Here is a 25,152-nt window from a genome sequence, read left to right as displayed (position 1 = left end):
TTCCGTTTTTGTTTTTTTCTTTTTGTCTCAGGGGAGAATATTCATCATTATAGCTCTCTTCCTACACATAGAAGTCTGTGTACCCCAGAATTCCTTCCTTAACTACTCTTAAGGTTCCCCACTTCCCAAAGTTCTTCCCGTCCATCATGGCGGCTGTCCCTGCTGGAGACCCCTTCCCCATCACCCAGCCCCCATCTGTCAAGACTCCTGCCCTTGCTGGGGACCCATTACCCAGCCCACTCCTTTCTTAGGAGCTTTGCCCTATTTCTGAGCTCCAAAATTGGAGCCCCACATGGCCATCATCCAGATATATGAGATTGCACAGGATCATAAGAGTTAGAGTTAGAAGAGACTTTGGAAATGGTATAGTTTAATATCTTTATTTGTCCAAGGAGGGCTAGAGAGGTGGCATAGCTTCTTCAAGGTCACAGAATGGCAGCGAAGGGCAGCGCCATTGTGTGGCGTGGAGGCCTCCCTGCTCCTCTGAACTGGGTCTGCTGTTGGTGGGAAGAGGGGGAGGCCCTGGGTACGCATACACACACACACACACACACACACACACACACACACACACACACACACACACACACACACACATACACACACACACAGAAGGAAAGGAAACTCAGAGAGAAGAGCTAGATTCTTACGACCTCCCTAAGAGTCAGAGTCGGTGGGCATTTATGAAGGGCTTTTTATGTGCCAGGCACTAGTTGAGCGCTAGTTACAAAGAAAGGCATCAGACAATCCCTGCCCTCCAGGAGCTCCCTGCAGCTGGAGTAAGAGAGAACCATAAAGAACTGAATTCATCTTTCAGAGTAATCATGAAGTCTTGGGGGGTGGGTAAAGGAAGATCACTGGCATTGGCATGTTTGAAAGGTCTATTTTTATAGAGTCATCACAGTGTGCATCCTAGGTGATGGCTCATGGGGTCATAGGTTTGGACCTGGAAGGGTCATCTAATCCAACCCCCTCATTGTATAGATGAAAATTTGAGCCCTGACAGGTCAGGGAATTTGCCAGAGGTTGCAGGGCTAGTAAGGCCATGGGTTCTCCCTCTTTCAGACCTAGGTCCTGGGTTGCTAGAGCCTCCAGCCTCTCCATGGTGCCATGCCAATCACCAGCTCTTGTTTATCAGATAACTTTCAAGCAAGGGTTGGCAGCCTTTGGGGAGGGGGAAGGGGGAAGGTGCTAACTATTTGGGGGGCAAGCTGGAGGTGGCTGAACACCATAGACTCCTTAATGAGTATTTATTGAATTAAAAAATTATTGAATTGAATTTCTAGGCTCCCCCTACCCAGCACCCCCTTTTGCCCCCCTCTCCAAATATCTCCCTAATACTTCCTAGCAATTAGAGATCCATTTGAATCGTGTGTTCCTCTTTGGAAACCCCAGGAGAGTTAAGCTTCATTCTCACTGTACAGTGAATTCCTTTCATCGCATAATTAGATTGCTTTCTTTCTAGCCGAGACCAGCTGCATTATAAAGAGAGAAAGTCTTAATTGGGGAAGAAGGAGGGCAGGTGGAATGGAGGAGAAGAGTAATTTTAGAGGGTGGGAAGGCAGGCCTGAACGGGGAGGGATCTTGTGGAGAGTGGGCATGGTGGGGAAAGGGGGGGTGTCGATCTGAACTGCCAGAGGGGAGTGGGACAGCAAGAATCATTTGGGGACTGAGGGTGAAGGCTGCCAGGAGCCAAGAGAGGGAGAAGAGAGATGAGGAGGATGTCCACAACGCTAGGACTGAGAGGCCCCTTCCTTGGATTTTTAACACCATGTTTTGGTCGGATGCATTCCTTTCTTTTTATTATGCTATAATGTTAATAGGGGAGTGAAGAGTGTCCAGATGCCATCAAAGAAAAGATGAGAACCAAGAGTAAGCAGCCCATAGCCTGGTCAACCTCTAGTAAATGTCAGAAAGGCTCCCCTGTGTATAGGTCTGTATACACATGTACACACAGACACATGCATGCACATACACACATATACATGTACCTACATACATATATACATGCTTGGTCCCAATCTGAGATTTCATCAGTACAGGGAACTCCCAAGTGAGGAAACTCCCTTCTCCAATGCAGATTGGTACCTGCTTTGCTAGCTATGGTCTGAGAGGGTTACCTGCCTGGGGTTACAAAGCTCGAGCATGTCACAGACAGGGCATGAAGCCAGGTAACTCTGAAGCCAGCTTTTCTCCACCACACCACACTGATACACACACATCTCTGATTTTCCTTGACTTCGCTCCCAGGAGGGGACCCTGAGGCACCCATATATGTTACTGATACTTTGTTGATGACTTTTTTTTAAAGATCACTGTCAGTTCCTCCACCCTCATCTTCCCTTGTAACAAAGAAGACTGGGTATATAGTCCAGAGAGTTGCAGGCAGGTCTAGGCTAGGTGGCACACTTCCTAGTTGGGAGCCCCTGGACAAGTCACTCACCTCTCTGCGCTTCAGTTTTCCTTCTCTTTTTCAGCCATGTCCAGCTCTCTGTGACCCCATTTGAGGTTTTCTTGGCAAAGATACTGGAGTGCTTTGCCATTTCCTTCTCTAGCTCATTTGATGTGAGAAAAATGAGGCACAGAGTAAAGTGACTTGCCCAGTTGAACTCATAAAGATGAGTCTTCTTGACTTTGGGCCAGGTACTCTGTCCACTTTGTCACCTATCTGCACTGTAAAATGCCTCATTTGCCCCATTGGTAAAATGAGGTAACAGTACTTACCTCCCAGCGTTTTTGTGCAGCTTTAAGGAGACCTGTTAACGATGATGCTGTGCCCAGGGTCTCATGGGTAGTGTGTGACAGAAGCAGGGCTCTGGAGCTTCCTGACTCTCTGCTGTGCTGTGTTGCCTTTCCCAGGACACTGAGCCTTTTTTTGCATCTTGGACTCCTGTGGCAATATAGCGCCTTCTCAGAATAATGGTTTTCAGTGCATAAAGTAGAATAATAGGAGTCTAAAAGAAACAAATTGCACTGAAGTAGTTAATGTGGTCTTTAAAAAAACAAGACCCAGGTTATGCATCCCTGCTGGAAGTGGACCTCTGCAGATGGATAGTTTAAGAAGAAAAAGGGACTCAAAACTGAACCTGAATGGGGCTCATTGGAATAATGATAAGGAATATGCACAGGACCCAAATGAAAAAGACTTACAGACTCAGCCTGAAGGCCATTTACCAATTAGGTGACACAATAAGTGGGCCATGTGGCTTCAAGGGGCTGGTGGAGAGCCTCAGTGATCAGACTCTGGCCTTTCTGGGGCATCTTCTCAGGAACCCAGTGAGCTGTTCATGTGGGCCCCATGCATCTATTGGGAAAAATCTAATGGAAGATGCCTGCTGCCCCAGGGCTGCTCCTTATGGTCAGAGCCATTTCTTGTATTTCCCTTAACCTCCTGTAGAAGCACATTTTCATTTTTATAAAAGGATCAGAACAGAACTCCTAGATGATGAAATGCCCTCAGCCAATGCAGATGGGCACCTTTTCCACTGTGCAGGGCACTGAGGGGTAAAGAGGAAAAGCTTGAACCCAGGGCTTCCTGACTTTGAGACTAGGTCTTTATTTACTGTACTGTGATTCCATTACACACACACCATTTTTTAAAAAAAATGTCAATGTTATTAAGATGGTAGATAGCAATCCCTTTTGGGGATAGATGAGATGAGATGAGCTTGTGATTTCTAGACCTTTGGAGTGTACACATCTGTGGACAAGGTGTTTATGGAGGCTTAGTAGTTTGTACAGCTGGAAACAGTAACTGGTTACCACGCGGTATATCTGCCTGAGCTCCTTTGCTAGCCCAGGGGGCTGGGCAGCATTGGTAATACAGAACTGATTTCTCTTTGGCATTGGAGAGTATTTTTGTACTTTATTTAAATATGGGGAATAGCAGATGAAGTTCCTCATTCCTTTTCTGCAGCTATGGCCCAGTTTCTGAAAGTTAAGAGTCCAGGGAAAATCACCATGACCTTGAAGTATATCATTCTCAGCTCCCTTCCAGACACCGTGATCTGGGTATGGAATTTTGAGAAAGACTGATGTACCTGGTGGATTCCCTTCAGTGTTTAAAGAATGAACTCTCCGAGTTGGAAAGGACTTTAGTGGCCATGTGTGTTGACGCCCATTGGAGTGAGGTCATCATCCAGCCTTTGGGCAAAGAGGAGTCCCCACAACAGGAGGTGGTTCTGCGCATTCCAATTTCCCCATTGTTCCTAGTTGTGCCCTCCCACAGTTGTACCAAGATGGCAGCCTCCCCATAGTCTGTCACATGCCCTGATGACTCCACAGAGAAGATCTGCATCCTCCCTCTCTCTGTCTCTCTAACTCTACCCCACCCCCTTTTGGGATCCAAATGGTACATGGAACAATAATAGCTTGCACTTTTTTTGATATGGTTCTTGCTAGTCTGTGAGGCACTTTCATGGGCAGTATGACCTGTGGCACTCTGTGCTGTTGCCTCTCATTGTCAAATGGCATGTGAGTAATCAGAAGCAGCATGGCGCAGTGGAGAGAAAACCAGAAAGGCCTGGCTTTGAGTCCCCATATCTAGCACATGTACCGGCCAAGCAACCTTGACTTCTGATTCAGAGCCCTGGGCAACTGTCTAGGACTAGACATGGCAGAGGTTGGGGGGACCTGTGTTGATGAAAGGAGTTTCCTCATTCCAGTGAGGACATGGATCCAGTCCCTGTTTCTTTTCACATTCTGTCAAAATAATATAAAATGATATGTATTTTATACCATTACAATCCTTATATCATTGTCTATTCCATTAACCATTTTTGGTGACTCTTAATTAGAAACCCCAAGTAAGAGATTCACGAATGTAATTAATGAATATTAATTGGATAACTCTTGGTTATTTGAATTACAGAAAACTCAGAGAGGTTCACAGAACTTATGTAGTTCTCATGTCCTAGAAGGGGACAACAGGGCTTGGTTCCATTATTTATGTGTGATGTGTTTTTTGCCAAATGTTCACTGATTTTCATCTTGTGGGGAATTTTTTTGGTTCCTGTTTGTGACGAGTCTTTCCCCAGTCTTATTTCATATTATTCCCATCACAAGAGCATTTTGTGCTGTAGTGGATTGATATGTGGTCCAGAAGCCAGAAAGATCTGGGTTCGAGTTTTACCTCACGCACATTGTGGCTGTGTGACCCTGGGTGAGAGTCACTTATTTAACCTCTCAGCATTCTGGGCAGCTCTCTCAAGTCTATAAAGTGTAGGCCTGTGCAGCTAGGTCCTTCACCTGGGAGATCCCAGTCTGTGTTTCAGCCCCACTGGCTTCCTGGCTGATCCCCAGCATGATGTAGGTGCCACTTTCTATCTCTCACCCAAGTACACTTGGCACAGGCTGTCCGTCCCCACTATACAAAGGACGCCCCACCTCTTAGAAGCCCTGACTTCCTTCCGATCAGAGTTTAGGTACCTTTCCTGGCCACCACCACCTCCCCAGTGGTACTTGTTCTCTCCTTGAAATTATACAGATGTACTTAGGTATCTCTTACATGTTCTGTCTTGTAGGCAGAGGGTAGGGACCATCATTTTTGTCTTTGTAAACAATGTCTTCTACATATTAGGTCCTTAATAATTTTTCAATTGAATTATACTTGTGTGTCCATCTGGAGAGTCAGCCTGATAGCAGAGCCTGCATCTGACTCAGGCAGATCTGGGTTCAAGTCCTACTTCTAACATATTTACCGGCTCAGTGGCCCTCTCAGTTGACCTCTCAGGTCAACTCAGCAAGCATTTATTTTTTTTGTCTTCCAAATTTATTTGTTTTCAATTTTCAACCATCATTTCCATAAGTTATAATTTTCTCTCCCCTCCGTCCCCAAGATGGCATGCAATCTTATATGGGCCCTACGCATACATTCTTATTAAACACATTTCCACATTACTCATGTTGCATAGAAAAATTAAAACGAATGGGAGAAAGCATGAGAAAAACGAAACCAAACCAAACGTAACAAAAGAGAAAATAGCCTGCTCTGTGCTGCGTTCTGACTGCATAGTTCCTTTGCTGGATGTGGATGGCATTTTTCAGCAGGCGTTATTAAGTGCCTGCTCTGGACCAGAGACTTTAAGACCACCTAAGTTGCAGGACAGTTTCAGGTCTTCATTGGTGGAGAGAATGACCTCCCTGTGACTTACAAACTACCAAGGAAAGCGTGGGGACAGACCAACAGGAAAGAATGTGTGTGTGTGTGTGTGTGTGTGTGTGTGTGTGTGCATGTGCGTGCGTGCGTGTGTGCAGGAAGCCTGTTAATAACATGGTGGCCCAAGGGGTCTGGACATGGTAATTAGGCCTCTTTGATTCCTGTTTTGCCATGGCTGTATTTTTAGACTTTTAAGAGCAAAGTCTCTTTCTGGCTCCAGGGTATTGGTAGGGGTTCCTTGCTTTAGTCTCTGCTTGCCACCGTCTGAAATTCCAGGCTGATTTCCATAACCCATGTTTTTAAGGAGATTCAGCCAAGTGGGACTAAAGCTCCCCAGAGGGGCCTGTGTTTCCAGAGTGATTGGCTTCCAGTCATTTTGGATTCTGTTGCCCCCAGTTTTGATGAACCTCACCTGATGGGCGTGAGCTGCTGGAGGAATGTCCCCCAGAACTCCATGCATCAGAAATTGTCGTGATTGGTGTGTGTGCTCCAGTGGAGACTGTGAAGTTTGGGGGGCTGAGCAGATGGGCTGATCCCACCCATCCAGTCTGTGGCCCTGAGTGCAAGGACAGAATGTGGGGCTTATCCAGGCACCTTGTAGTGAGCCTTGAAAAGTCTTTCTGGATGAGCTGAATACAGCATGCATCTGCTCCACTGGAGAAGTCTGGGGGTCAACGCCATAGATTGTGATGGGCCGAAATGGAGCCTTTGGCCACTTGCTGGTCAGCATCAGGAGTTTTTCCTCTAGCGTTGCCACTGCTCTGGGATCGGTCTGCATGTTCACACTGGGCTTCTAGTATTCTCACTCTTCTGTCCCCTCCCTCCAGGCTACAATCAGAGAACCTGGGTCTGAATCCTGCCCCTGCAGCTTTGGTGACATTGCCAAGTGGTTGGGGCCTGTTTTTTCTGATAGGTGAAATGGAAGGGCTGGGCTAGCTGACCTCTAAGGTCCCTAAATATATGATCTCTGCTTATTATTTTTCCTTCTCCTCTTTCCCCTCTTCTTTTTCTCCTTCCCCCATCCTAGTGATTCATTCGATACCAATCCTATCCAATCCAATCAACCCTTACTAAAGGCCTACTGTGTGCCAGGCTCTCTGAGACCTTGTCTCTGAAGTGCATTCAGTTTAGTATGAAATCCATCCTGTGAATTCACCTTCTTTCCATCACCTGTTGAGGCTAATGGAGGCTTCCTGAAGGCCTTTTCCTGAGTTGTAACTTCATGCTTTCCAGTCTTTGGTTTGAGCATAGCCATCAGTCCTTTGTTAAGAAAACAGCATGGCATCATGGGAAGCTCTTTGGAGTTGGTCTCACAAGGCCTAGTTCTATCTTTTATCTTGGAAAGTTCTGGGATGGGCTGGAGACGGCTGTGTGCCTGCATCCCAGGTTTTGATTTACGGTTTTGTTGATTGTTTGAGCTTACTGTCAGTAATGCAGATTAATCTAAAGGTGTGGCAGGTGTACTTTTTTGTTTTCTTTCCCTCAGAGCCAGTTGTTAAATATTTACTAGCACACCCTTTGGGCCTCAAAATGAGGGGCTGGATTAGATGATATTTCAAGGTCCTTTCCAGTCCAAACATTCGGGGAGACTGCTTTGTTTATGAGAGTTTTCCCAACATTAACCAAGGAAACTAAGTGTCCAGAAAGGATACATTTCACTTTAGAAGGGACAGCACATGAGCAGCCAGGCTTGTCCAAAAGAGAAGCAACTACACAGGTCAGCTGTATCTTTGCTGTTCCTCCAAGTCTGCTTCTAGTCAGGCCCAAGTGAAGGTCACTCTGCCGTCTTCCTTAGAAGGCTCATTTGTAGCAAAAAAGATGGATCATACCTGCTTAACAGAAAGATGAAAACAAGATGGGTTCTCAGTAGACTTACCTAAATTCATTCACCATTTGCGCTTGAGGGAGAAAGAGCCAATAATGTTTTGTTTTTGTTTTGCTAAATTAACCTCACATGTACTTTGATGGCAGAGCAGATCTGGAAGGTGAGATGCCCCAAATGGATGGGAGTGAATCCTTTAAGCTGCATAGAATTTTTATAAAATTTCTCTGATTCACAATGATGCTGAACCACTCCTAAAAGAGAGGTACTCTGGTTTCTCCAACAGACAGAGATCCAACCCTGGAGTCAGGAAGGCCCGAGTTCAAGCCCTAGTTCTGTGAGATAGATAGACAGACAGACAAATGGATGGACAGATGGATGATGTACGTGTATGTATATATAAGTGTGCATATATGTGTGTATAATTATGCATGTATATACATATATATTTATATACACACATATAATACATACAGGATAAGGTCACCCAGTGACCCTGCACAAGTGAGTGCTTTCACTTCTCACTGTCCCACACAGCTCTAGAAATTGCAGGATTGTTGACCTCCACTGGTAAAATGCCTGCAGTCCACATCCCAAAGAAATCACAGGCCTGAGGAAAACAGAATCAAAAACTAGCTCTCTGGCCATATTAGAAGCCTGGCCTTGTTTGGACTCTCAAAGTCTCATCCAGCTGCCAGTTGTGTAGAGACAGGAACTGGGGCCAGGAGAGAGAAGTAACTTCCCCAAGATCATACTGGTCTGAGGGGGCGGAGGTGGATTTTGAACCCAAGACCCTGGTTTCACATCCACCACTCTTCTTGACTGATCAGAAGTTGTGTGAGAGGAGCCGGAATAGTCGCCCACCCGAGGGAGGATGGTCAGGTCTGTCCTAGACTCTCTCCCTTCTGACCTCAGGGCTTCCAGGCCATTTCAGCATCTCCAGGGATTTTCAGACAGGCCCTGACTTCATGGATATCACCCAAAACTCTGGGTTTCTCATCCCCTTCTCAAGTGAGATAATACTTGTAATGTCTTTAATAGAACTCCTGGCACACATTAAGCACTTAATAAATGCATCTTCTCTTCCCCCCCCTTCCCCCTTCCTCATTCTCCTTTGTCAGAACCTTCCTCAGCTAGCTGTAATCTGTGCCCAGGCTCATATGAACTAATTTGGACTCAGGTGATCATGGCTGATAAGGTCTTGCAAATGTTCTTCTTAGGTTGAGGCATTTGCATTTTGAGGAAACAGCCTTCACTCAAAAGCATGATGTCCTAAGTGTGAGAGCTAAGTGAAGGAGGTAGGGGGCAGGGATATTTGGGTCTGGCTACCTTTCCTCATGTTCTCCCGACACATGTAAGCCCTTGACTGTTCTGCTGCAGGTAAAGCTAACCCTGACCCTGTCTATTTCTAGACAAGCAATGTGTTCACAGAACTAAAGCATCTTCTTTAGATTGCTTGCTATGCTGGAGGGCACCAGGCCCACTAGCATCAAACTGGGCCTGCTGGTCACCACCCCAGATCTCTTTCCTTCCTTCCTTCCTTCCTTCCTTCCTTCCTTCCTTCCTTCCTTCCTTCCTTCCTTCCTTCCTTCCTTCCTTCCTTCCTTCCTTCCTTCCTTCCTTCCTTCTTTCCTTCCTTCCTTCCTTCCTTTTCTTTCTTCTATCCTTTTTCTGTCTCTCTCTTTCTCTATCTGTCTGCCTCTGTTTCTCTCTTTTTTTTTTCCTGATCTGCTTTCTGGTGAGGTATGAACTAGTCAGCCCTTGTGTAGCAGAAGATGGCCCCAGGAAAGGATGGTGCAGTGGCCCCCATAGACACTTGGCCCTGGCCTCCCTCTGCTTGAGACCTGGCTGCCCACCGAAGAAGGCTTTGTCTGCCCATGGATTCAGGCAGTCTTGTTGCTTGGCTGAGCTCTACTGCTCAGCTCTCTTGTTGTCATTGGACTTTTTAAAAATGAATAACTCATAGGTGCTTCATTCTTTATTTATAACAACTGGTCCTGTCTTTTTCTGGGTCCCCAAGGCCGTTCTTACTTAGCATTCCAGGGCTACCTTGAAAATCTAATTGGCACAGAATCCGTTGGAGCTCATGTTTCCTTTTATGGTGTGTGCATAGCAAGGGCTCAGGCGTGGCAGAGCTCATAATGGGGTTCATCAGGGATCCTTTAGATGGGGGCAACTTTTGTCTATATAAGTCGAGAGGGCTCTGTGCTTTAAAAACATCATTTGGCTGGTACTTGTTTCCAGGGCTGCTGAAAAAGGACAGACGATCACCTAGCCAAGTAATCTGATGTGACTGCTTTGGCTGGGTGCCACCTGCGTTTGCAGGAGATTTATGAAGGGCTCTGGGAGGAAGCTATTTTTAGGATGACATCTCTCAGAAGGATTTTGGTGGGGTTTTTTTAAAAGAGAGTGGCCACTGAGGAAGCATGGTTACATTGGAGTGAGTAGATGACTTTTTCTTTAGAATGTGTTATGAGAATTGAATTGACAAGACTCAAATAAATCGTAACATTTGCAGTAGACTTGAAGTTGGAAGAGACCTTAGAGGTCATCTTGTCCAGCCCCCTGGAAAGTGAAAGTCTGGGTTAGGGGACTTGCCCAGGATCACAGTAGTAAGTGGCAGGGTTGGGATTTGAACCTGAGACCTCTACTTTCAAATACATACAGGTACCCTCTCTAATACATCTCACTGTAGAGACACGTCACTAAGAGTGCCTCCTGTGTACCAGGCACTGTGCCAAGTGCTTTACAAATGTTTTCTTCCAACAACCCAGAGAAGTAGGAGCTAGGATTATCTCCATTTTACAGATGAGGAAACTGAGGCAAACAGCAGTTAAGTGACTTGCCTAATGTCACACAACTAGTAAGTGCCTGCTGCCCCTCTACCCTAACAATTTTCTGTCTCCTTGGGACTAGAAAACAAGAAGAATTTGTTTTTAAAGTCACTGCTTTTGGAAGCTGCTTTTATGAGAACACCTGTGGGCCATGGCAACGCCCTCTTCTCTAGTGATACCTTTCATTCTGTTTGTAGAAAATGAAGGCATGATTTTTATCAAAGCCATGTTCTATAAGGACTAGAGACTGGCAGTGCCTGAGACCTCAATGTATAATGTGAGTCCAGACTTAGAAAACGAGCTGTACCTGCTGCCAACGAAGGCAGCCCGAGGCAAAGGATGGGGTCCCTGCAGGCCTTTGGAGCAGCCCAGGTGAAGGAGGCAGTAGGAGAATCTGTGAGGTCTTATACGTGGAGGAAAGGGAGGATAGGTGGGTGTTGGGAAGTGAGAAGGGTTAGTGAGGACTTGTGTGATATGGATCTCTGGGAAATGCCCTCACAAGAAACAGGGAATGGATGAATTACCTACAATACTAGAGAGGCCTTTCCCTGCCAATCTCATGAGTCTTTAAGAGTCTTTGGGAATGATAGAAGTTGATGGCTGTGAAAATATTTTGCCGAAAGGTACTTTATTCTTCACCCATACCCCCAGACCTGTAAGGACCTGTGACTTAGGTACTACAAGTTTGTCTCTATTTTACAGATGAAGAAACAGAGGCTTGGACAGTTTAGGTGACTATTTAATGTAATGGCTTTGAGATGAAATATTATAACATTAATATAATATATAATTACATTATATTATAGAGGATATAAATATATACTTTAGGATTAAATATTATAAAATGAATAAATACTTTTTTGAATTTTTTTATTCATTTTATTTATTTTTAATGCTCTATAATCACTACCATAAAACTTAGATTTTTTTTTTTCCTCTTACCTACCTCTCACCACCCCAAGATGGCATACAGTCCTACATAGGATCTATACATACTTTCCTATTGAATACATTTTCACTATAGTCATGCTGTGTAGAAGAACTAAAATAAATGGGAGAAATCATATAACAAACCAAAACATAATACACACACACACACACACACACACACACACACACACACGATCTGCTACATTCTGCGATCAAACTCCACAGTTTCTTCTCTGAATGTGGAAGGCATTTTGCCTTAGAAGACCATTGGGATTTTTTTTTTTATGTCCTTGCATTGCTATGAAGATCCAAATCTACCAGAAAAACTGTCACACACTGTGGTCGCTGCTGTGCTAAATGATACTTTTTTAAAATGTAAGGAAGGGAGTCAGAGAAGAAAGCCTGTAGTCAGCATTGCTGTTACCCTGCCCTAAGATAGACCAGTCTGTCTGTGGCAGGAAGTAGGCCACTTCATCATAGTCTGGAGAGAAAATCTTGAAGCTGATAGAAGTTGTAGATAACGTCCCAGGAGTTTAGCCTATTTGTGAGATTGGTGAGCTCAAAAGGATGCTGATTTGGCAGGAACCATGGTACCAAAGTGCATGAAAGCTCCCCTGCTCTATCCCTTTTAAAATGTAATTGAGATGGGTAGTGGGACATGCTCCTTTATTAGAAAAGATAAGCCCAAATCAGAGATTTTCAAGATGAAAATTGCAATCACCCCTTATTTTTCACATCACCAGAAGCTCTTATATTCCTATCTTTTGCAATTCTGAAAATGACAATAATTTGCAGACTGACTAATTTGAGTCTTCTTTCTGCCTTTATCATTAATACGCTCATTTTGAAATTATTTCAGGAAAGAGTACTGACTAATGAGATCCTGGGTGGTGAGAGACAGCATAAAAGAACAAACTGCCTCTGAAATAACTTAAGAAGAAAGGTTCTTTCCCCACTTTTATCCTCAGTGGTATTGATTGTCTCAAGAAGATGTCTGCAGGTAGCACAGGTATATCTCTAATCTGGAGTTAGTTATACTTTGTAAAGAGTAAAGAAACAGGGAGAACTTAAATGCTAATGGCTAATTAGGAAAAAGAAAAAAATAACCGACTAGAAAATATTAGCTTGCTTTGTGAAATATTTTGAAAATCCAGTCTTCCCAAAGGCCAGGAGCAATAGACAGGGATTCTTTGTATTTCAATATTTTGCCTGAATTATTTTGAACGATAAAGGCCATTGCACTAGACCTTTATGGGATCTTTGACTTCTTGGTTAATGCCATCCCAGATATCCTTCTAATTGCTTGGTCTTCTAAGAGATGGTCAACCTTTTAGGGAAGGTGACTTGACTTTTTTATTTCACCATCATCCCTTCCTTCCCTGCCCCTGTTCATACACATCCTAGAATGCTTTGGTTGTTAGAGATTTCTTTTGGTGATCTTTGAAAGTCTAATTCTCCTAGAAGATGGGAACACATTTATTTTCTGAAATTAAATACTGTAGCCAAATTGCTTCTTACCCTCTAGTGGTCACAGGAAGGAATTGCCTTTGGTAAAATAGATTGTGTTTTATGAAAGCCTAATTTGAGATCTGAACTATTGTGTGACTGGTGAGTGAAATGCACATTAAGTGAAGAGGAATAGCAGCTGCTTGTTTTTCTTTTGATATTGGCTAGAGAGCTGCCCGGGGATGGTACCAATCCTTGTGACAGTGTCTCGGCAGTTCAAATCTCTAATTCTATCAGAAAGTACTAAAGCTAATGAGAAGATCATAGGGTTCCAGACTGAGAGCTGAGAGGCACCTCAGGGCCAGCAAATTGAATCCCTTCATTTTATAGATGGGGAAACCGAAATAGAGGGTAAGTGACTTGTCTAAGGCCACACAAGTAGTAAGTGTCTGCAGCAGGATTTGAACCCAGATCTTCCGGAGTGGAGGTCTAGTGCCACATCTACTATGCCAAACTACCTCTCAAAAACTCCAACCACCACCGTGACCACCACCACCACCTCCTCCTCCTCCTCCTCTCCCTCCTCCTCCTCCTCCTCCTTCTCCTTCTCCTCCCTGGATCACAAGAGTTAGAGCTGGAAGGAACCTTCAAGTTCATCTAGTCCCACCCCTTATTTTACCCAAAGGGGAAACTGAAGCCATGAGAGGGAAGTGATTGATCTGAAGGCACACAGATGAACAGAGCCTGAAGGTGAGGGCAGGCCCTCTGATTCCATACCCAGTGCTTTTCATAATAGCAAGCACGAACATCTGAGGTATTGCAGCCCCAAAACTCTTTGGGGATATCACTCAATGATCTCTTCTCATCCTAATGAGATAGGCTGGGCAATTGGTATCATTTCCCACATTTTAAAGATGGGAAAACTGAGGGTCAGAGAGATAACTTGCTTGTCTGTGGCTGCACAGTGAATATATGATGGAGGTGGATGGTTATATGGATCCTCTAATGCCAAAACCATAATTCTCCTTGAGTTCTTATCACGTGCGTATCATTGGACTGGCTTAGATGGAATAGAAATGAAGGCCGAGGTAGGTCCCTGTCCTTGGAGAGCTTACATTCTTGTAGGGGAGATAGAATCAGCTCTCAAATCAAGAAGACAGCAACCTACCATAGGGTCCAGTGAAGTTCAAAGTTGGGTGATCCTCACTGTAGGAGTCTAGGGTTGGGAGAGACTGGTGTGTAAGCCTCCCAGTGCTCAATCAGTGTGAGGTGATGCTCATCCTTAGAAGGTGAGAGGCCTTCCTGGAGAAGGTGAGACTGGGCTTCTACTTTCATACCTGGAATGAGTATGGGTGCTGATCAGTTTTCCTGTATTGTGCTGTCAAGGTGTCTAAGGGGCATTGGTTGAGAGAGTCCAGGATCTGTTGGGTGCATTTTTCCAGTCTTACCTGGATGAGATTACAGATTGTGGGCCTTTGATTGAAGGTATCTTAGAGGCATCCTTGATCTCTGAAACCCAGTGAGCAGTCCTCTGTATCTCCTCTCCATATCCCTCTTCTCCTCCTCTTTCTTCTCATTATTGTTGTAAGAAACTCCTGAATGAGGAAGCTCCCTTTGCCCATGAAAGCTGGTACCTTCTCTGCTTATAGTGCACCTGGAGAGTCTCCTGGAGTATTGAGATGTTAAGTGATTCCCGATATTTAGTTCCACAACAAATATGTCAGAGGTGAGACTAAACCCAAGTCTTCCTGGTTCTGAGGCTGGCTCTCTGTTCACAATGCTACATTCTCTGTAGAGCGATGATAAAACATAAAATTAGAAATTCACCCATATCCCTTGTCGTTTAGTTACTCAACAGAGATGTGTGGATCCTTAGAGGTGGAAGGCTCTTTAAAGGTCATTTAATCCACGGGTTCTTAACCTTCATGTCATGGGCCCCTTTGATAGTCTTGTGGAACGTGTGGTCCCCTTCTCAGTCATGTTTTTAAATTCATAAAATAAAATACATAGGCTGACAAAGGGAAGCAATTATATTGAAATAATTATCAAAATAATTAAAAAACCAAATTTGTGATAGAGCCATCTATCTAGTGGCAGGTCTCATTGCAATAATTTTGAAGTCATGATGAGTGGGAGTGATATTTAGAAGTAGCTGCAACAACTAATGTGATATGAAAAGATCTGTGATTTCTATTAGCGACAGAATCCCAGGTGCTGCTCATACTACTCTGCTTTGTTGCCTACACGCATTATTGAAGGAAGTGCTAAATTTCAGTTAGAGGTTAGTAAAAAGAAAGATGCAATTTTTCCCCATTCAGGTTCACAGACCCCCCACACCCCCCACCCCCCACTTCAGATGTAGACCCCGTCCATGGATCCCAGGTGAATTGCCGCCAGATCTGATCCAATACTCTTCCTTAACAAATGAGGACCAAAGGCCAGAGCGGAGATGTCATTTGTCCAAGCTAATGTATCTAATTAGAGAGAGAGCCAGGTCTTTTGCCTCCTGAACCAGTAAATATTCCATGATATCACTGAAGGTCAGTGATGTGCCTGGTTTTTTGGTAGATGTGAGGGGCACATAAATGTGTAAGACAGAGTTCCCTGCCCTCAAGAAGCTTGTAGTCTTGGGTGGGGGTGGGGTGGGATGGCGGTGTTATGTATTGTCTGTCCAGAGAAGAGAGAAGTCTATCTTGATTATGTTTTCTCCGGGCCAAGCACTAGCTTTTTTTGTGTACTTACAGTTTGACTTCTTTTTCATGTTCTTTTCATTCTTTATGATTCTAGCCGTTGTGTGTATATGGTCATAGAGTTCTGCTTACTTTTTGTCCCCTATTTGTTCATCACATTCTTTTCATTAGAATTCTTTATTTTGGTCCCTTCTTACCACAATACTGCATGGGTGTGCACACCTACCACGTTTTGTGTCCCACTATTCCCACTTTGTGTCACCAAAGAAAAGAAGTGTTGATCTGGCGATTTTGGTCCGTGCTAGGACTTTGATTCTGTTTTTGACCTCCTCAGAGTTTGCTTCCATTGGTGGGACTGCTTCATCAAAAGTAATGGATGATTAGGTCATTTTGTTTTGTTTTTGCATGATTTTTGCATTGATTCCCCAGCCCCTCCAACTTTGAATGTTGCCAGGTGATCTCACTCAGCTTCAGTTAGGGTCCTCGGGTTGGCCCTTTATCCTGGATTTGGGAGTGAAAGCGGAGAGGGTGGCCACCAACGCTGATGTTTCCCTCCATTTATGTGATATTCCCAGTGAGGCTCAAAATGGCGGAGGGTGTTGTTGCCAGCCAGAATCCTACCAGCCCTCACAGAGGGAAGAATAACTCAATCTCGTCCTTGTTGCTTTCTAATTTAATATCCTGCACTCCTTTCCGAGCAGGCGAGTGGACTCATTCTGACATTGTTTTCCAAAAGAGCCTGGAGCCAAAGAGCAGCTGTCAGGAGTTAATGATATGTTACCATAAGGAAGATGGATTCCATGGTAGACAAGAGTAAATTAAAGTGCGAGGCTGTGCCTCTCACTGCTGCCAGAGCATCACGTACAGCCAGCATCCTGCAAGGGCAGTGAAACCTTGCCCACATCAGAATGTTCAGCCTCTTCCGGCTGTCCTGGCTCCTAGCTCCCCTCCCAGGTCCTGCTGGTGCCATGTGACCTCTCCTGTTCTTTACACAAACCTACCAACGTTACCTCTCCCTGGAATTCAGCTCCTTCCTAACAATTATATCCAGGGTGGCTTCCCCTTCTCCCCGCCCTTCCTTGGTGCCTAGGCTTGTGTGCTCAGGGAGGCAAACCCAGCATGTTGGGGGGGCAGGGGGAGCAGCTGCCCTTTGCAGTTGTCTTTGGCCCAGAGACCTGGCCCTGTCTTCTTCTGACCTGGTCCTTGTCCTCATTCCCATCCGCCTTCCAGGCTGCACCACAGCTGGTTCCAAGAGGATTCAGTGCCTGCGCAGCACAGCACAGCACAGCATGTGGGAGCACAGAGACGTTTGTGTAAATAAAACTTTACAAAACCTTCTACTGTTGCCTCCTCAAAGGGAGTATTTGTCCCATCCAACTCAATGGGCCGTGAAGATTCCTCGAGGCTCAGATGTCAGTTTGCCATAAAATTAGAGTGAAATATGCTTAATGAAGTCAAAAGGAAGTCAGAAGACTCAAAAATGCAGGAACTGGTTTTATGTAGGACCCAGTCCAAGCTCCACGAGTGCTGATTGTCTCTTAGCTAGACCTTCTCCTCTTGAGGAGAACGTGGCAGAATGAAAACTCTGTCCTGCCCTCAGGAAGCTCACGTTCCACCAGGCGAACACAGCACTCACCCAGATCATGAAAGGAGGTGGCACTGGAATCAAGCCCTGACGAGTCAAAAAGAGAACCAACCTTGGAGCCAGGAGGATCTGGTCCTGCCACACTGACAAGGTCGGTTATTCACCTTCTCAGTGCTCCTGGCAACTCTGAGCCAAGACCCTCTCCCAGCGAAATTGCAGGTCTGTTCCCCACCACCATCCCTCCGTCTGGCACTCTAGAGTTTGCAAAGTGCCCAACACAAAGGAAGTGCCTAATAAATACTTGTTTGTTGGCCAACTGTGTCTCACTGGGTCCTCACAACCATCCGGTTATCTTTATTTTACAAGAGGAATCAGGGTCAGAAGGGCCCCATGGTTTGCCCAGATCCTACAAGGGTCCTCAGCGCCTGGCAAGCTTCATACTTGCCTGTTGATTAATGAATTAGAGCTGGGGAGACCTGGGGATCGTGCCAGAGACAGAGGTGGGCTTGGGGAGGCTTTTAGGATGGATATCTTTGGAGAGGTGCTAGAATCATTGAATCTTAGCCACAGAATTTGTTCCCAAAGGCACTTTGAAACACTTTAGACCCAACAACTGAAATTCAGTTCTCCCCAGGCTTAATAGTAGAAAAAAGAATTCTTAGCACTATTTTGAAAGTAAGATTTCGTAGAGTTTTTTGTTTCTTAAAACTTGGAGGAGCAGTTGCTTATCTTTAAGCTTAAACATGTTTACACAAATATGAGGGCTCATTTTAACCCTCAAATCTGCCCCTTCTCAGTTTCCTCCATTAAGAGCAAGAGAACTACCATTCTCCGGAGCATTTTCCCCTCCTCCCTTCTTTGTCCCCCACTCCCCAGCTCTCTCGTACTTTGCCTGGCCCTTCCTCCTTCCCTGTGTGCATCTGATCTGCCCCCCAGACCTGCTGTTGGCATTTATGCCTTGTCTTTTGAATTTGCCTCTTTATATTTCTAAGCTCTCGCCCTCATCCAGAACCTGCACTTCACACAGATTGACCCTCAGCTTCCTCAGTGCCCTTTCTACCCACCAAACCATCCTACCCCTGGGAGCTGCCTTGCCACCATTTCATCTTCCTCCTCACGATCTTCCTGTGCTCTCTCATCAAACACACTAAGCATGAACTCAGTGTAGGAATCACACACTCTGGAGCTCCCCTGCTCATGTCTCTGTGACTAGCCTCATTTCTCATTTCCCTCTACCCAGAAGGCCACCTTCTCCTCTTGACAAATCGCTCACCTTGAAACCTGTTTCTGACATGGCCAAAGTGCAAACGTGTTTTGTGTGACTTCATCTGTATGATGAGCACTGTATTTCTTTCCTTCTCAATGGGGAGAGGAGGGGTAGAAGAAGGGAGATAAATTAGGACTGGGGAAAAAATGAAAACCTGTTTATGAACTCTTCTGAAAACATCTCCTTTGATTGATCCTTCCTCCCCCACCCCCATAGTGCCCTCTTACTCCTATGGTACCCTCTTAATCCTTAGGAATGGACTCTCATAGAGCATCAGTTAGAGGTTTGGCCTTGGAGTCAGGCAGCCATGAACTCAAGTCCCATCTCTGGCCCTTGAAAGTTATCCTCCTACAGCAGCAGACACTCTGGAAGACTGTGGCATCCGGTCATATTGCCCATCTGCATCAGTGAAAGGGCCATGAGTATCCACACTCATTAAATCTCAGATCTGACGGAGGCAGCAGTGATAATGAGAACCACTTACTGGAGGATACATTTGTGGCATAGATGTGTTGTTTTGCAAAAACGTTTGTTTTCCTGTCGTTTCTTGTGTCCTGTAGGTTGATCCTGGCTCTTCCATTTGGGGTGTGCCCTCCACAGTGTGAGGCAGTGACCTCTGACCTACTTTAATATGGCATGTGGAATATTTTAGTGGTCTTTGTATTGAGTTCCAGTACTTTCTGTGTGTGAATGGCATATTCTTATCCTCATGTGGGGAGATTGATGTTGAGCACAAAGGGCATCGTGTCATCTGCTCCATGGATTCTTGTAATTTCTTGGTTTTTTTAAGTTTTTTTTTTTGCCCATTAAAGGGGCCATTCGCTGACCACTTTTAAAGAGGCTCATTCACTGAATGGGCATTACTTCACTTTAAGTGAGTACCTGAAAAGACCTTAGCCTAAAAAGGCCCAGGTCTCCCACTGTATCCTGGGCAGTCTCCAGTCATCTTGATGAATATCTGATCACTGGACCCAGACGACTCAGGAGGAGAAAGTGAGCCTGGTGACCTTGCACAGCCCTCCCTCCCTCAAAACAAAGTCCAGTGCTAGTCAAGTCACTTCTCTGTTGTCATGATCTTCTTCAAAAATGAAGGATGAACACAACCTGATGCTTAGTATTAAGGAAGGGTTTCAGTTTGGACCAGTAAAGCTTCTGCTCATACCTGCTGAGTCTGTTTTTGTTTGCTTATGTGGGCACCAGACAGCAGGGGGCAATGTGAGTACAGGTGTGTGTTTTACTACCAAAGGTTTCGCAGGAAGGAGGTAGTGGTTCTGGGGAAGCACACTCTCCTTAATATACCGTGTTAACGTCTTGCCATCTCTACCCCAAAATAAAGCTTTGTATACAAACCACAAATAAGTGGCTCTCTTCCCCAACACGGTGCCTGAATCTCTCCCATGAATCTGGGACCACCAAAGGTCTTCAGCTCCTTTCTTGTTAATCTTTCTAAGGGAGAAAGTAGTCAATAGTCAGTGGGCATTTAAGTGCCTACAGTGTGTCAGGTACTGTGCCTATATGCTAATTAATTGTCTTTTACCACTGGCACCATTTTTAACATTGGAGACTATTCCAAGCATTCCTAGGTTGGTGTGCTGTTCAGGCAGATGACCCTTTAAAAATGATACATGATTCATTTGTTCTTTGGAAGGAGAAGGGTATGTTAATAGTTTGAATCCCATGTGACCTTGCATTCACTGAATAATATATTCATGTAATTCATAGATTCTCTGAGTTGGAAGGGACCTCAGAGGTCACCCAGTCTACCCTAGGTCTGAGAAAAGGAATGTCTGCATTACACCTGACAGCTGGTCCTCCTGCCTCTGCATAAAGGCTTCACAGGAGGGGGAGCCCAGCCCACTCTTAGACAACAGTTAGGAAGTTGGTCCTGATCAACCTATATCTGCCTCTTTGCCATGTCTATCCATTCCTTGTAGTTCTGCCTTTTGGAGCCAAGCAGGAAATGTCTAATTCCTTGACCATAGAAGTGATTCATGAATGAATGAGACAAAGAAGTTCAGCAGAAAGAACCCCGAGTTCTTGACCTCAAGGGACCCAAGTTCTTGTCCTAGTTCCTAGACCTACTAGCCCTGTGACCTGGGAGGTCACAGTCGTTAGAGCTGGGAGGGGCTTTAGCAAGCATCAAGTCATAAATCCGGAGTCCTAAGGAAAACTCTCCAGGCCCACTAATCCCTTTGTTTTACAGAGGAGGAAGCAGAGACCTTGAGAAGTGAGGGGCCTGTTCAAAGTCTCGTGGATTGGAGTGACAGCCAAGATTTGCACTCAAAGCTAGGGACTCCCAAGCTCATCACCCTTTTTGTTGCACTATATTGCCTCCCATCTTCTTATCTCACCTGTTTTCATAGATGACCTAGAGAAGCAAGTGACTTGCTCAAGGTCATAAGACCTAATAAATAATTTCTCTGAGCCTCCTTTTTGCTCATTTGTAAAATGGGAATGAAGACACATATGCTACCTACCTGATGGGTTGTTGTGAGGAAAGTATTTTGAAAACCTTCAAGTCCTATAGAAATATGAATCCAATGAATGAGCATGATCACCCGCCATATATGATGCCCATAGTAACCTCATAGTAGAGTATAATATCATTCCAAACATAGCACTTTGGGCACTGAGTACACAAGAGGGGGGATGAAACACTCCCCACTTGCCCAGTTTCCATTCTGATGGTACTTAGTCGTAGGAGGTGTTTGAGCAAATAAATCCTGCAGAGACCTCCTGTGCAGTGATATATTCTTGGCTTAGCATGGGTCACTGCTGATGGCCCTAATCGATGCAGTGACTCAGTGAATCTTCACCTTTGGGCTGGGTTCATTGGGCTGCTCCAAATCAGGTTTCTGTCTGTAAGTGAGCAGATTTGGGAATTGAACTTCTAAATGGCAGCCGCTAACAACATAGAGCAGTTCTATTTGCTGGGGACTGAAATGCCCTTCTCTAACTGCAGTCATGAGAGTGGTCCTTATCCAACCAGCAGGAGCCTTTGGAAAGTTTTTTGTAGGGACCAGCTCTGATCAGGTCTTATCAAAAAGAACATGTGTCCCCTGCTTCAGATTTAGATATGAGAATACCTTGAAAAGTATGAAGCATTCCATAAGGAAAGGAGATAGACCATGATAATCATTTGTCATTTCTAGAATGAACAATTGGTTTGACTGGCCCAGAATTTAAACTCCCTGCGGGTAAAATTTAAGAGTATAGACTTTAATGATAATTTTCTTTCTAGTGGCATTAACCACCACAGATAATGATGATGATGATGATGATGACAGCATATATATGTATATTTAGGGTTACTTTTTATATATGTGTATATATATGTATACTTTAGGGTTACATACATATATATAAATATACCTATATATGTTTACTTTAGGGTTACATACACTACTTTAAGATTCTTGAAGTACTTTATGGATATTTGATTTTAATCTCACAAACCTGCCAGGTAGATGCTGTTAATTTTCCCCATTTCACAGATGAGGAAACTGAGACAAACAAGTTAAGTGACTTGCCCAAGATCTCACAACTACTAAGTATCCGGGGTTGGATTCGAATTCATGTCTTCCCAACTCCAGGTCAAGCATTCTGTTCGCTGTGCCTCCTGTTCCACTTCAGGTCAATGCAATAAGCATACATTAAGCACCTGTCCTAGGTCCTGGACATAGTCATGCTCAGGTACCGCTTAAACATCTGGTTCTTCTCTCCAGCAGCACTGACTTGAACCCATCCCTGCCTCCCCCTTTTGGGGATGCTTGCCCATGTTCTCCTATAAATGTCCCACAGAGAATCTACTCCTCAGTTTCCCCTGCTATAAAGACAGCAAAGAAAGAGACCTGTTATTACTCCCGAGACGTAGCACAGGAGGATTGTTTGAATAATGCAGCATTATGATTACATTCAGGTTGTGGAATTCCACTGGGATTCTAGAATTTTAACTTCTTTTTGTTGTCTGTTGCTTCCTCATATAGTATTGTTATTTCCACAGGAAATTAATAATCTGGCAGAGAATCTATATAGGCTTCTCTTGAACATAGGGTGAAATTATCATATGAATGCATGTAGAATATCAGCTGAGTCTAACAGTCTGGAAAGAGGGAAAAGTTGGCCTGGGGCCATTTTCCTCCATAGGTTACAGAACCTCTCACAATGAAAATAGCCTGTACCCAGAAATGACATAGTTTGTAAAAAGTCATGGAAAGAATGGACCCCAGTCTTATCCAGCTTTGCATTGTGGTTTTGACAGAAAAAAATAATCTAATTGGGAAGGAAATATGGCATTGTATGGATTCACTGGTATTCAGTCCATTGATTCTTTTAAAAAATGTTGGGGATCTATTTCCTGGACATCTAAGTCATTTCCAAGGAAAAACTAAGGCTGAATGTTGTATTCAACACAACTAGATATTGTGAGTTAAAAACAGTTCTTCTCTGATACGCCTCTCAGGCTCCTGGTGTCAGAAGGAAATCATTATTAAATGCTAGAATTAAATGTGTTGTGCTTATGTGGTGAGCTCATTTACATTTTATGGAATAATTTCATTCGTTCTGTACTGACTGGCTTGCATGCAAATTGAACACAGTTTCAGTGAGATTTTCAGGTTGTAATTTAATCAACAATTGACTTACAGAATCTAAATATAATCTAAATATGTTAGGTGCTAGCATCTGGCTACTCCCCAGACTGAAACAGTCCCCTTTATTCTTTTCTTGGTGGGCAGGGGCTCCAGTGGCCTTATTTTATTTTTTCATTCTGAGTTGCAAAGAGGTAGTTAGGAAGATGCCAAAGAAACAGACTTAAAGACCTTGAGAGTTGGACTGGGTCCTCTCTTGTTTCCCATTTCCCCCACGCCCCTCTCCCCCATCCCAGTGAGGAGGTACCAATGGGAAAGAACCAGGTAGCTATCTAAAAGCGTGTAGGGATGTTACACAAGGGAACAGGATAAAGTACGTGGAATTCCACTGCATTACAGCCCTCCAACAGCATGGAGCCCCTTTGTGAGAAGCAAACAAATCTAAATCAGAAAAGCTACAGGAGTGTCCTCATCGCAGGTACCACTGGACCCCGTGCTGTACCCCAAATGGGCAGCACCATACACATACAATTAAGAGTCTTCCTTTCCATTCAGTTCAGCGATTACAGGTGCCTACTGTGTGTAATACTCTCTGTGAGCAGCTGGGAACACAATAATAAAAATGACAAGGTTCCTTCCCACAAGGACCTGTCTCCTCTCTCCAGATCCTCTTGGATAGCTTTAATGCCACCCTCCATCCTTCAGAGCCATGGCTGAATAGAAGGCTAATTTGGCAATAGGGTCTAAGGGAGAGTGGAGACTGGGAGGATGGTTAGGAAGTTATTGCAGTCATCCAGGGATTAGATATAGGGAGTTGTAGCAATAGAGATTTCTATATCTATTTTGGGAGGGGACAGATGGGCGATGCAGTACAAAAGGAGGAACCTGAGAAGATCTGGTGACTCATTGGACATGGAAGACATGGGAAAGGAAGACTCCAGAATGTTGAGCCTTGTGCTTTGGGGTGAATTACTTTTACCATTGTCAGATATGGGGATGACAGCACATTTTAAAAATATAGACTCACGTTGCTAATAATTGTCCTTCCAGTGGCAGTTGATTTACAGTTGATTGCCCAGTGGAGAAAATAATTCAGTTCAACCATCATTTATTAAACACCCAGTTTATGCCAGGCACTGTGGACTCCCTTTGTGCCTTCCTCACTAGAGCAGAATCCAGTTGAACGTGAGGATCTTCAAGATAGAGACTGTCTGGTTTATGTCTTGGCTCTTTAGCACTGGATTTCAGAGTGGGGAAGGAAGCCAAGAAGAATTTACTTTTAAATTTAGGTCATAAAGGGATATGTAAATAAAAATACCTGCTGCGGTTGGGAGTTTGGGGACAAGTTCAGGGTCATCTATGAAATTGTGATAATTGTGACCTGTACATTGATAAATTCTCTCCAGGAAGGCAAGGAGTGAGATGGGCAGGGATTCAAGGACTGAGCTCTTAATTTAGGGAGTAGGGAGAGAATGAGGAGGCCAAAAGGAAAAGAGAAGGTAGGAGACCCACAGTAGGGTAAGGAATGTAACAGAACTAACAGGAGAGATTTCCAGTGATACTGTTGATGTGACCCTTGGACCCCAATCCATACAGCCCCAAGCACACCTTCATCCTTGTCCATGTTTTCCTTAAGCTCACAATTAGGGGTCCAACCAACATGCTAGAGGCCTCTTTCTATTTCTCCTGACATCCCCACGTAGCAGTAACAAAGAACTTGGGACAGAGATCTTTTGGAAGAGGGAGACTGATGACCTCTTGAATATTCACTGTCTGTTTTCAAAATGTGTCCTTTGTGCTTCCTGGAGTTTGGAGCTGGGGGCCAGAACACA

General features: G+C 44.5%; 1 protein-coding gene across 7 annotated transcripts in view; it reads left to right on the top strand.

Annotated features, from left to right (window-relative positions):
* The window catches only part of PPM1L (protein phosphatase, Mg2+/Mn2+ dependent 1L), a 313,084-nt gene that overhangs the window by 199,023 nt on the left and 88,909 nt on the right, over nt 1-25,152 (top strand). Inside the window, exon 2 of one of the 7 annotated variants that reach the window (XM_072618583.1) lies at nt 12,603-12,752. The exons of the other annotated variants lie outside the window; for them this stretch is intronic. The gene's annotated coding sequence lies outside the window, so the exon portion shown is untranslated. The remainder of the gene's footprint in view (nt 1-12,602; nt 12,753-25,152) is intronic. 7 annotated transcript variants of the gene reach the window in all.

The sequence above is a fragment of the Notamacropus eugenii genome, chromosome 6 (genome assembly GCF_028372415.1).
Source record: "Notamacropus eugenii isolate mMacEug1 chromosome 6, mMacEug1.pri_v2, whole genome shotgun sequence".
Taxonomy (NCBI): domain Eukaryota; kingdom Metazoa; phylum Chordata; class Mammalia; order Diprotodontia; family Macropodidae; genus Notamacropus; species Notamacropus eugenii.
This window is presented reverse-complemented; position numbering and strand designations above follow the sequence as displayed.